A 13735-nucleotide genomic window follows, 5' to 3' on the forward strand; every position below is an offset into this window, starting at 1 on the left:
AAATTTTACTCTGATTCATTTAAAGGATAGAATAAACTACAGTCACATGACTTACATTTAATATTTTCAAAAAACTTTTAAGTAGGACTTTTATCTTGGACACTGAAGGTTGATGTACATTACAATTTCATATGTAATCACTGATCTTGAGACGTATTCTAATTTTGTTACTAGTGGAATTCCATGGAAACCAAAGAGTCTTGGGAATTAGTTAAAGGTTTGTGAATTCTTTAAAATGTTTTTTTTTTTAAAAAATAACTCAAAATACAGAAATATTAATTCTCAGAGTATATGCAGATTTGAAATAATGACAAATCACAGTATTCCCTTGCCAGATCCAGTAGTTAGGGATATGCATAAATGTACCCACATGTAAAGCGAGGAAATTTTGTCAAACTGAACAAATACCCGTATTGTTTAATTGAAATTCAGTATCAGACCAAAGAAATTAGTCAATTTTAATCCTACCCCCATGTTAGTCAAATAAATTATTTCAACAGATGTTTCCTCTTTCCCTATACATGCTAGGTGATGTTTGACCTTGGCAACCGAAAAACAGGCATTAAAGACCTTTTTAACCTACATCTAAGATCCACTGAGGATTACATACAGCTTGAACAATGAAAAAGACCAGTTATTACTAGATTACTGAAATATGTCATTAATCTTTCTTTTTTGATGATATAAAAACAATAGCAATTTTATATTGGATTTTAAGTTAGTTTTGAACATTTAGAGAGAACTATGGATATTGGCAGGAAGTAATTAAAAGAAAACAAATCACTTAACTATTTTAAAGATACCTAATACCTTCCAATGGGATACCCTATTATTAATTTTCCCTGAGTAGAGAAGTTGTTGAAATTTTGATGTTGTAAACTTAACCTGTAACCAGCAATTTCTGCCCACATTTCCTTACTCATGGAATTAAATATCATAGTAGGTATTCATAGCAATATCATAGCAATTCAGAATTTGGTGGGAAAGTCACCTTTTGTCTCTCCAGTGTATGTTATGTGATTAGCAATATGGTAATATCTTTAAATGATACAGTCAGCATATAATAAGTACACTGCATTGTGTCAACTAATCATAAGCCAGTCTCCTAGCCACCATGTACATCCTGTATAGTTCAAGTTCTACTTCAAATGGAAGGAACTTGCAGTGGGCAATGTTAGTTCTCCCTCTTCTTAACTCTTTGGCAGGTGCTCTTATCAACATTGTATTTATTTATTTATTTATTTATTTATTAAATATTTATAAATGCCTTAAGTTGAGGCGATTTATGTAGTCTGAAATCTACATAGAGTAATATATATTTGATAACAGGTAAGAATGTGCATGTTCTGCATGTATACTGGGCTTCTGTTTATATGAATCTAACTGGCATTATAATAAATAGAATTATTAAAGCCTGTTATATGACAGTTTTTGGGGGAGGGCTGATACTGAGATTATGATGATTGTATACCCAAAACATAACTTTTACAATCATATGTTTATTTCATATAGCAGAATATAGTTCTCTTATTTGAGAGGGTGGTGGGGGAATATGTTACCTCCAGGTAACCTGAATCTTGTTATCTTACGGAATATCAATTTCAGCAAACTTCTGGAAGTTCAAAAATAAAAAATATTTTCAGCCTTGGATTCAGAAAAAGGAGAAATGCAGAGTTAAGATACAAACCAGTGCAGTTTTAGCTATACACCCTACAGCTGGTTTCAACCACTGGATAGCCTACAAGCACTCAATTGTGTTCAGAATTAGGTGCATTAAATATTTGGAGATACCAGCTGGAGCACTTTTGCAGAGCTGAAAGCATGTTTTGAACAGACCTGGAGTGCCTTTTCCAGCAGCTCTAGCCCTTCTCACTGCCTTTCCTTGGTAGTGGTGTTGAAGGAAAAATGCAATCATCTCCTCAGTGAGGTCTAGAAAGTATCAATCACTAATTAGTGATGAAGGCTGTGGAAGAGAAATGTAAGGAATTTACTTGCTGTTGAATTATTCAGCCATGATACAGGATATGGGAGGAGTCACTGTAATGCTAGGTAAAGTGTAAGGATGAAGAGATGAAGTTCTGAAATTAAATAGTGTTGCTGAAGCAGGGCTATCTGAATGGAAACCAGGTATAAACAGTTTCTGGTTACTGTGGCCCATGTGGCCAGCAGGCAATTCACCAATTTAGTGATTGGTTCCCTTTTTTCTGGACGATATGCACTCCCTGCAAAGGTGAGCATGAGTCCATTTGCAAGACTATAATTAATGTTACAGTATTGTGTATCTTCATGGTATTTTCTGTATCGATGTTTACAGTCTTGCTGAATTAATTCAGCTGAATGTGGTGCTGAATGATTCTGCCCATTATAATTCATAATCTGTTTAGAAGGAAAAATATAACTCTCATTACAAACATGCAAGAATATGTACAAACAGCATTATCTTCTCTCTAAACTTAAATTTCAGTAGTGGTAATAATTAAGAAAAAACAAGAGTAGTTTTAATATATGCCAAATCTGTAGTACTTAACACTGCCACATCATTCAGCATCCCAAAGACAGTGATAAAAGGCATCCCTTTTTGGCCATGAATTCTGCTATTTAGCTGGAGACTACTGATTTGGAAATTACCCTTTCTTTCCTGTGTCCATGCTTCCCCACTTCAGTTCTCTGCTGCTGGCTGTGCCCAAAACTGGGAAAGAGAAAGGATCTAAAATACAGTAACAGAACACATGCAGTAATAGACCCCCTGTGCCCTTGAAAAGAATAAATGCTTTTTCAAATCACTGAGAGAGAGTGCGCATCTCCTGATGAGCAGATTGCCATCTAGACCACATGTACTCCTACATATCTGGATGACCAGACATCATATAGGCATATTCTTGTCGGGAGGTATATGCCTGTTCATTGGCAAGCTGGCAGGAGCACATTTGCTTGCATCACTCTGCTACCTCTTCCAGGAGATAGGTGCTATTTCCCAGACTTTTAGAGGACCAAACTGCAACTTGTCAGCCAGTAGTAGGTCAAAAAATTACCAGGGCACATCTGGGTCTACAGGCTGTAATAAAATTCCAAGAATGTTGAAACCCAGACTGTTTGAAACCTTCTACATAAAATACATGAATATTTAGAATCATTTGGGTTGGAAAAGACCCTTAAGATCATCAAGTCCAACCGTAGGTCAATAACATTTTAAACAGAATGCATATATAGAGAGGGCTATTCAGTGACTTTAGAGTGAGTTGCATCTTGTAAATGGCTCCATCAAAATTGTATCAGGAATGAAGTACTACTTTAGGATGGTAAAGTAAACAAAAAGCAAACTCAAATCTTTGCATATCTATTTTTCAGGTGTTATGTGTTCATTATAATAGTTATTAGATAAATGAAACAGACATCCAGTATGCAGTGTTTACTTTTCCTATCCTTAGATTTGTTTTCAGTACTTTTACAGACTACTGTTGAGATAAAAATTCAAAACTTCATAACATTTTTAGTCTGCTGCGTTAGCATTGCACATTTTTTATTGTGTAACTAATTTACAAAATTATAAAAATCACTTACACAAAGCATGAATCAAATTAACAAAGTAAAGAAATAATGCTGTGTTTTCAGGTTTTTTAAACAGATACCTGCATGAGAGATTTAAAAAGTAATTTGAGGTTAAAATAAAGACTGCTGCTTGAAAAGGGATATATAAATAAATACCGTAATACCTCAGTATAACTCTGGAAGCTATTCAGTTGAAATCAGTTCCAATAAACAAATATACTGCAACGATATAAACACTGTTTCACTATCCTATAGCCTGTATCCTATCACACATTCTGTAGGCATACTCCCATATCTGAAAAGTTGAAAGCAGTTGCTTTAACAAACTTGAGGTGAAAACTCAATCATTGTGCCCTCATCTAGCAAGATGAGATGCTACATTTTAGAAGACAGCATTAGAACCACTAATTATATAGTACCAGCTATACCTCCTCAAATTCACTTCTAGCACCTGGGATGCTCCCATCCAGTTGCAAAGACTTGGATGTGTCAGATGTGGCGTAGTGGTTCCTCACTCGGTCACATCTACTGTTGGTAGTACTTCTCCCCACTAAAAACTGTTCCTAGGACCTAGGAGGTGTGAGACCAGGCCTTGCCAGTAAGGATTCTGATGCTTTTAGAACAATCTGCAGAACTGTTGCAGCTTTTTGGTGTGTTAGAAGTACCAAAGGGGAAACAAAGTAAGGCATCAGGGCTTGAACACCTCCCCTTGGTACTGCTCTGACCCTAATCAGAGTGTATGTATAGATACATAAGCTTTGTGATCACTGTGTACACATTTGAAATTTAAATCAGTAACCAATGAAAAAATCCTATTTTTCTTAAATGTCACTAAAAATAGTGCAAGGTGTAAGTTAATTTAATGCCATATTATTTCTTTACATATGCACGTATAAAGCAGCGCATAGAACTGCCTGTGATACAATCAAAAAGTTCTGAAGTTGGGGAAGAAGGGGAAAAAAATAGCAAAAAAATTGAGTCAGTGTTCAAGATGTGCCCGTTAATTTTTCAGGATGAGGATTAAGACGCATGATCTGTTAGTATGGGAAAGTATGTCCTTGTAAGTCAGAGTGTAACTGATAAAAATAGGGGAATCTGAAAGTCTTCCATGTTTTCCTTATGATTTTTTTATCTTTGTGTACTGTGCAAAGTAGCTGTCCTGACTAACAGAGCTCTGAGAGGAATCAATTAATATGTGAACCTCTTATTTACAGTCACTAAGTGATAAATGTTATACATTGTGACTGTAAATTTTACTTTGCCAGAAAAAAAAACAGTGAGTTTTTACTTTAAGTGACGTGGCCTTGAAGGATTCTAGAAGTTCACTGCTAAAAAAATATGTATTTGAACCTTACCTCTTCAATCAAATAACGCTGTAACCAGAGACTACAGAAATGACTGACTACATCTTTCTGTTCTCTTAATTCTGAGCAGAATTAATTGCTGCATCAAAACCAAGATAAATCAGAGCCAGTTGTGAAATGATCCATGTAATAGACTAATACTTTAATTCAAAAAGAGAATTGGAGTAATAAGGTCTTCCTTTCTTGGAGAGTTAATGTATTAGACTGTCATAGTAATCACTAATTATATGTCCAGTAAAGTTGGGTTAATCAGTTACACATAGTTTGTAATAAAATATTTTGGAATAAAAGACTGAGTCTTATCTGATTTCATTTATATGAGAAATTGCTCTGATTATTACTAAGATTTTTGTTTCTTGTGGGACTTGAAAATTATCAGTACTTGATACAAATTTATCTGGCCAAAATTATTAACTGTCACCATTTTTGTTTGTGGAAAAAGCTGGTCAGTTTTGTAATAAGAGAATGTATAGTACTCCAGATCGTCAGATTATGCCAATTCAGATTAGCGTGCCCTCAGGTTTGGCATTGGTTAAAAAAAAGGGCTTTCACTGCATCAGTCGATATCCTCGCAATAGGTAAAGGCCTTTTTTTTCCACTGCAGCTTTTGATAACATTGCTTATAAATTTTGTAGAAATGTTGTGTGGTCCTGAGAAGCATTAATGAAGACAGGAGCAATAGGGGCTTTGGTATGGTTCTGACGTGACGACCTCATCTGTCTTCTCTGATCTCTCTGATGCAGTTTGAGGTGGAATCTGAAGTAATGGCAGAAGTGAGTTGAATTCTAAAAACCGGAAGTTACAGGATGTGAAGATTTCGCCATTATTGGATTCTTTTTTTTTTCTCAAAGCTTACAAAGAAAGGTATTGGTGTCTCTTTGGATATGTTGTCTGTGTCTTTGTAATCTCAAAACCAGACAGAATTAAGTATGTTGAACTTCACAATGCCCTTTAAGAGCATTCAGAAAAATAAGGTGACTGCCTATTTATTTAGAAGTAATGCTTTGTATTAAAAGCTTGTAAAATTATCAACACTTGGTAGGCTAAACTGGTTGCCTATTTCTTAAACTTCCTCAGGAAAGGAGTTGTTTTTAACCAGTGTCTTACCTAGTTTGTGACCTGAATATCCGAGTAGCTGCTTCTTTGCATATATGATACTCTTAACAATTATGCAGACGTGTGCTTATAGTCCCTTACTTCAAGAAGAAAGGAGCTATTAGCACATGATTTTTGAGAACATCTGTAGTCCTAAAAAATAATTTCCATCATTTGGATTTTTCCAAGTTCTGGGGAATAACGTGGAATAGTTAGAAAAGAAGGCACAAGAAGATTAATGATGTCTACGCTGATTAATTTTTGGATTGGGAGTATTACACATTAATTTTACTTCAAATTCTGTTTTAAGTAACTGGGACTTGAGTTTGGCTGCTTTGCACTAGTTTGAGTGATTAAATGAACGCTCAAGACTTCTGATATAGGAAAATTCCAAATGTACAGATAAGGAAAGGAAAGCCTAGATTGTAAATTGCTCCTGGAATAAAACCTTTCCTAATGGAGTTTCTCTGTATGAATGTCAGCTCAGATCTTATGCTTGAGACCCTCTCTGAAATAACAAAGGAATTTTTCCTGAATAAGGAAATCAGGATCTGTCTTTTTGCATTCAATGTTTTATTTTGTTATCGTTTATATTTTATTGCCCTTTGATAAAGATAATTCAAATAAATTTAACACCTGCATACATTCTCCCCTTGAATAACAAGATCTTTATCTTCATTATAAAGAAACAGATTTTCAAAACTAAGGTACTATAACCCTGAGGTGCCACTTGCTTCTGTTAAAGCTAGTGAGTCATCTGCCTTCGAAATAAGAAAATACAAAACAATAAATAAAACTCTGATGTGTAGATGTCGTTATTAGTCCATTACTGAAATTAGTATTAATCGAGCAGGATATTTCTTGTTTTAGCTGTTGTCATCAATGATATTCAGGTCGAGGAAGACAGAAAAGCATACATGTAAAAAGTTGCTTCTTGTTTGGGCAATTCCCAGAGAAGAATGTCACTGCTTTTGGTGCGCGTGTTTAAAGTGGCAGCGGCTGGATTACTGACTCAATGCCGTGCGTTAGGAAGCCACCTCCTGATCTTTATAGCATGGCATTATCTTTCCACCTTACACTCCCCTCTGCCTTACACACACCCGTTTAAAAATGTTTAATGGATTTTTATTAAGTCTTAATGTGGGTTATGCTGTGTAAGCCATTTAGAGCATGACTTATTTTTCATAGCTTCTGAGTATTTCTGGCTTAAAGATTTTAGTTTCTTGTATATTAAATAAAATATTTAAGACCTGAATGAATTATTCTCTGTACCGAGTGGGCCATGGGGTTTCACACAGAGAATCCTGCAGCCAAGCAACTCACGTCTAGCTAAAGCAAACCCCTATCAAAGTCTTCCACTGGTGAAATAGCAAAGTGGGTCTCGGTCTCTCTGGATCTAATCTCTCTCTCACTTTTTATATTCTGTAATAGCTTGGCTACATCCCAGCTGCGTACATGTATGCTTAGTCCCATTCTTTGGCGTGCTCTAAACCCCTGCATTTTAAGTCCGCAATTCCCCTTGAGTGCAATCATTCACGCTGTCATTTGATGCATAAATATTCACGCTTCTCCAGCCCCAGCAAAGCCAGCCCGTACCCTGCTCGGCTCTCGCTCTGCTCACTCGCGCTGGCTGCAACCGCGCGCTTCTCACGTGGCTGCTAGTGAGGGAAAACTGTGAGCCCCATCTCCCGGGGTTCTCATCTTTCGCCCTGGTTTTCCTTTCTCTTTTCTTAGAGTGAGAACGGCCGAGCTAATGGAGACCCTTTCAAATTGGACACCTTTCTTGTGATCTACAATGGAATAGTTTAGAAGTATTTCCTTAAATATGTGTAGGTATGAAATGGAATTATGGTGGGATCTCAGTATCTCTAAGTCTTTAAAAAAAACCTTAATATGCTCTAACTTACGTACACACATGCACTAGAATGCAGCTCTTTTGATACGTATTTTAGATATATTTTAAAAGTAATTATTACTGAAAAAATTGGATGCTTCTTGGTGGTAGCTGGGAGAATGGAATACTGAAGTCACTTAAGCTTCATTTTTGCAACTTGCCTCTGAAAATTTTGTGTTTTTTAAAAAAACATTTATTTTAAAATACTTGGATTTATGACTGTGGATGGGGAAATCTAGAGAGAGGACAATTTTAAAGGGGGGTTAAGAGATAGCATTTGAACTTTTTGGTTGTTTTATGGTTGTTAGTGAAAATGTTCATCAAAAATTGTAATTCAAAATGGAATTTCGATTAAGACAACATTTTTGGAAGCTAAACTGCTTTGATCAGCAAATTTGGAAGGAGAGATGAAATTAAAAATGTTTGTCCTATTTTCTTTTTCAATGTTAAAATCTTTCTTACAGCATACAGGAGAGGCACGGATGTGTGCTGGTATTCGAGTATTAAGCAGCAGCTCTACCTTTAGTAATTTAGAAAATACAATATAAGGCATTTTGCTACACTGTAATATAACATATTTAACATAACTGCAGAATTTGCTGTGGTCCTACTATACACTAACAACATGGCATTCGAAGCAAGGGAAAAAAGGTATTTAATTGGGAGTTTCAAAATATTTGTTTGGATTTGGAATGCACTCCCATTATGAAATGTTGAGTTTTCCCCATAAAGCAGTTCTGAATTTCAACCTATTTTGACTCTCCCGTGGCTGTGTCTCGCCTTTGATTTGCTCCCAACCTATAGCTGGAATGGCGGGACCCCATCAGATACAGCCCGTGCGTGGCTTTGCGCCGTAACTCTTTTACTTGGACGAGCAAGACTTCTGCTAGTCTGTCCGCAGTAGCAATATCCACGCTTCACCTTACCAGCAGACAAACGTCCTTGTTAAGTCCTTATACAGAAATGGGAATGGGAGAAAATGAACAAATTGGAAGGAAATACCATGAATGTTCATGCTGAATTGTAGCTGTAAAACCAGCAAATAATTTGACGTGAAGGGAGCAAAGTGTACCTGGATAACCATCGCTCTGTCTCTAGTAGAACTTTTTCTTACCTAAATCACAGTGGAAATCTGGCTCTTCTGTGACCCTGGCCTTTCTCAGATTTGAAATATACTGTGGAAGGTAAGGCAGGAAAGTAATTCTCAGACATTTAGCTGGGAAAGAAGAAGAAGAAACAGCTGCAGCAGTTTGTTACGGCTTTAGACTCAAATAGTAGGTTGATACAGGAAGTAATCACTGGATCTCTTTGTGGTTACAATGAAGGAGTCGTCTTCTAGCGGGAGAAAGTCTTGATGGGGCAAAGAGCAATTATCTCTACCTTTATATCTCTTTGGGGTTTTTTAATATCTCTAAAGCACTTCTTCTTTGGTAACAGTGTTAGCAGCCAGGGTGGTCTCTCCAGACCCTGCTCACAAATCTCACTGTGCAATCTCTCTAACCGTGCTCTGCAGCACACTGGATTTGGAGTTGTCAAAAGACGGTAACGGGGGTTCTGCCACTTCTCTTCCAACTCCTTCTGCTGGATTTCCTGCACTGAGGACTCACTGCACTCAGTGTACACTGCACTCAGCATGTGTACAATGGGAAAGTAAAAAAAAAAATGTAATTTTGTTGTTTAATTACATTAGAGCAGAGAAGAAGAGCACAGCACTCATGCTCTGCTGATACAGGGTGGCTGGGAGGGTCCCATAGGCTGGTTAAAAGTCCTTCTGGAGCAGACATTTCTTGGGCAGGCAGACCTGGGACACCTCCTCGGGACATGGGAGAGCTGGTCCCCAGACCTGTGTGCTGGACCTAGGCGGTGCAGGTTTGGCAATCGCAGAATGAAAGAGGAGCCCCAGAGATCGGGGGCTGGAAGGCGAGTCTCCCTGCTCCCCGGGGAGCCCGGGATCGCTTCTCCCACATCACAACCATGGCGTCAGCGAGGGTCTTTTCAGTGCAGGTTTAAGGACGTGTGCAAGAACTGCTTCTTGTTTGAGCCCCGGAGGCTGGCTGCGTGAATTTCTAAGAAGTTTTCGCTGCAGAAAGGTTTTGGCAATGCTCACTTGCGCTGGAGGCAGACCTGGAAACCTCGGGGCTGAAACGTAGGCCAGGATGCGAGGCTGCCTCAGCAGGGCTGCTTGGCGGTGCCTCCACCGTCCTCCAGCGAGCCGCAGCCTTCGTTCTTCTGGGCACCAGGAAGCTGAAGGATGGTCCGTGGTGCGGGTGAAGCCCATAATCACGGCCTTGTAAACATTGTCAGAGTAACTCCTGACGGAAGAAGGGAAGATGGAAGAAGCTGGCTACTGAGGCAGCCAGCGCCAGGCAAAGCTAAATGTTGAGCCGCAGTTTCAGTTTCAGTAATTAAATCCTTCTCCCTTAAACCAGCCCGACACCATGCCTTGCCATCCAGCCCTCTCCACCGTGGCGGAGGCGGCTCCGCGGGGCTGTGGATACCTCCCCGAGGGCAGGAAGGCCGGCGGGGCCTCGGCGGGGCGGTGGGGGCCGCTGGGGCGGGGCAGGGGCTCCTGCCCGCGGGCAGCTCCTAGTCGTCCCCCTCAGGGCGGCTGTGAAATACTCGGGCCGGAGCGTTTTGCTGGGACTCGCCCGCTTCGTGCCTCCCCCGAGGGCCCGCGGCTGCCGCTCACCGGGCGCCCGCCGGAAGCTGCCAGGCCGGACGGCCGGGGCCGGGGCCGGGGCCGGGGCCGGGCAGCGGCGGAGGTTGCAGCAGCCCCGCCGGAGGGGCTGAAGGCGGGTGCCCGGCTCCCCCTGCGCGGCCGCGGCCGCCCCTCGTCGGGTCCTCAGCAGGCTCGTCCCTCCCGCCCCTAAATCGTCCCTTCCCGGGTCTTGCAATTATCGCTGAAGTCCTTAATTTTCTTGGCTGCAAACCCGGTAACGAATCGCTCAGACTTTGTTTTTCTGCTGCTCCCGAGGCTTGATTTATTGTGTCTCTCTTATCGCACAATCAGGCTTCGTTCAAAATGTTTTTCTGGGCTAATTCTATACCCGCGGTATTTATTTTGACTGTCCCTTCTCACTCATTAACGTTACTAATTTTTAATTGCTCCCCGTTCACTTTTAAATCGCCCCTCTGCCCGCCCGGTCGCCCCTCATCTCGTTCGTGTTGCCACCCCGCGTTTGGACCCACGCGTGTGGGTCGGAGCCCCCCCCGGCGCCCCGGGAACCTCGGCGAGCCGGAGAAGCGGCGGCGGAGCGGTGCGGAGCAGAAGGACTTGCTTTCAACAACCCGCCGCCTCAGCTCCCAGCCCGGCGAGTAAATTCCTTTCCTCCAGCAAAACCGTTACTTTATCCCAAGAGCAACAGCGGGTACCGGGCGAGCGGCGGCGCGGCGGGCTCCGCCCTCCTCCCCGGGCGCTGCCGGTACCGGGCGGAGGCGGGGGGGGGCGTGAGGCGATGCCGCCCCCCGACAGTTCCGTGATTAATGACCCACCCGCCCGGGAAGGGGCGGTCGCTGCCGCCCGGGCTGGCGGGGGAGGGGGGGAGCCCGGCGGCCAGGTGCGACCCAGCCCCGCCGCACCCACCGGCCGCGCCGTCTTATAAGCGGGGCCGGCCGGGAGGCGCTGGGAGGGGGCAGGTTCGCTCTGTGCCGCTCCGGCCGGGAACGGTAAGTTCATCCCGGGGCCGGGGACAGCCCGTTGGGTCGCCGCGGGGAGCCGGGTTCACCCGCCGGCGGTGCGGGACGGGGACGGGAGGGCGCAGGCGGCGGGGGGACCGCAGCGCGCCGGGCCGCGGTGCGGGCCAGTGCCTGCCCTGCCTCACGCACCCACCGGCAAGTTCCCGCTTCCCTGCTCCAGGGAAGGTATTTTCCTTAACTGTTACCGGAGTTACGCCAAGGGCAAGGTTTTTTTAAAAACGATGCAAAATAACATAGATTACTATATTCTTTCCCCTAAGGAACAACTGAAAAGGCTGCAAACAAGTTTATCTCGGGTTTCCACCTATTTCTTTCTATTTTGCGTACTCTGCTCTGGCATTCTCGATCTTTTCCTTGTCTGTGTGGGCAGGTTGTCTTCATCGCTGTTTCATTCACACGGAATATAGGACTAAAATAAGTGTTGTGCCGTTTTCTTTGGTAAACTAATTAGATTTCAAACCCATTATGTCTCTGTAAGGTCATGTAAAAACACGAATGTATCTGCCCGCATTAGAAATACTGCAATAGAAATGCTTTAGAAATAATATAAGTGCTTTGACTTCCTTTCACACCCCCGTTTCCAGGTCTCTCTGCACGCCAGGCAGCAAGTGGGTGTTTGCAAAAATTATTGCAATTACCTTAAAAAACCAAACCTCTTTCTTGTAAAATTTCAAAGGAGATGACATGGAAACTGACTGTGGCCCAGAGGCATTTTATTTACTTTAGTCTTCAGCAAGAGTTTTTTGGACCACGAGGTTTGGGCGACTCCTCGGATTACAGAGAGCACAGCGCCCAGAGCGTCCACCCCAATGGCAGCCGTGTGAAGAGTGATGCTGCCCAGCCCCGGTGCGTAACGAACGCGACCTTGGCTCAGGAACCACCGCGTTTCGGCTACGCAGGTGTACATACCTGCCGTCGATCCTACAGTTTCTGTGTAGCGGATTTTCGCGGGCCATTTGCTGTATGTGTTTGATGGGAAACCTGACGCTGAAGAAATTAATTCAGAAGAAAATCTCTCATTTCCACAGCTGAAATCTTTCCTTTTTTTTCCATAGGCCCAGGATTTCCTGCGATGTAGAGGTGAAGCTCCTAAAACAGAAACTTCTACTTCAAGGAGCGCCCAAGGAAATGAGGTTTTTAGGTACGTGCATTTCTATATGCTGTATGTCACGCAGAGTCATTCTAGTGCTAAATTTGGTTATACACCAACACAGCAAAGTCAAAACTGCATGTAAGCCTCAGTCCTGCGTTTCAGGAGATGAGCAGGTATTTATGTTAACCCAGTCTGTCTGTGTCCTTGTGTAATTCGGGCTTTTCCAGTAATCAGGGAAGACACCTTCGTTTCCATGGGATTTCGATGGGATGGCTAATGAGAAATCCTGCTGATAAACCTGAAACGATAGACTCTCCTGCCGTATTTCATGATTGTATTAACTCTGCAGTGGCAACAGAGATAATTTTGTTGCCACTAAAATGCAGTTAGATTGGACTGTGACTTAACACAGCAAGAAAATACCAAGAAAAAAAGCACATGGGACTTTTTTTTATTTTAAGTTAAAGGAAATAGCCAATTTAAGGACCATTTTCCAGCCCTCATTCAAGACAAGCTCATGTAGACTTAATGTGAGTTTTATTTTATATAGGTCATAATTATCACAATTAAAAAGAATAATGAGATTTTTTTCCTTTGGTTTATGGTTATAACGCACACAGAGGATTTCACAAGTAATTTCAGCCTAAACTGTACTACTATTTAAGAGAACATTACCTGATAAAACTCTGTGAGTCAGATTAACAGTAAATTAATCACAATAAAACACCAAAAATAATAATGTTTTCTAAATACCATCAAATTGGAGCATTGCAAAAAAGATTATTTAGAAACCTTTCCTCTTCTCTGCTATAAATCTCTGACTTGGTTCGTTGTCTGCGTTTTTGCCATTATCAGCTGCAATTACACAGGGACATCAGTGGGACTTCAGCCTGTGGTTGAAATGCTTTGCAAAATCAAGGCCTAATTTTTGTAAATTTAGGTCTTCAGTCATTTACGTGCATCAATTCTATTTAAATTTTTAAAGTTACATGGTATTTGAATGAAATGAAAAGTTTTAATAACTTCTTCTTACCCTTGTTGTCT

The sequence above is a fragment of the Calonectris borealis genome, chromosome 2 (assembly GCF_964195595.1).
Source record: "Calonectris borealis chromosome 2, bCalBor7.hap1.2, whole genome shotgun sequence".
Classification (NCBI taxonomy): domain Eukaryota; kingdom Metazoa; phylum Chordata; class Aves; order Procellariiformes; family Procellariidae; genus Calonectris; species Calonectris borealis.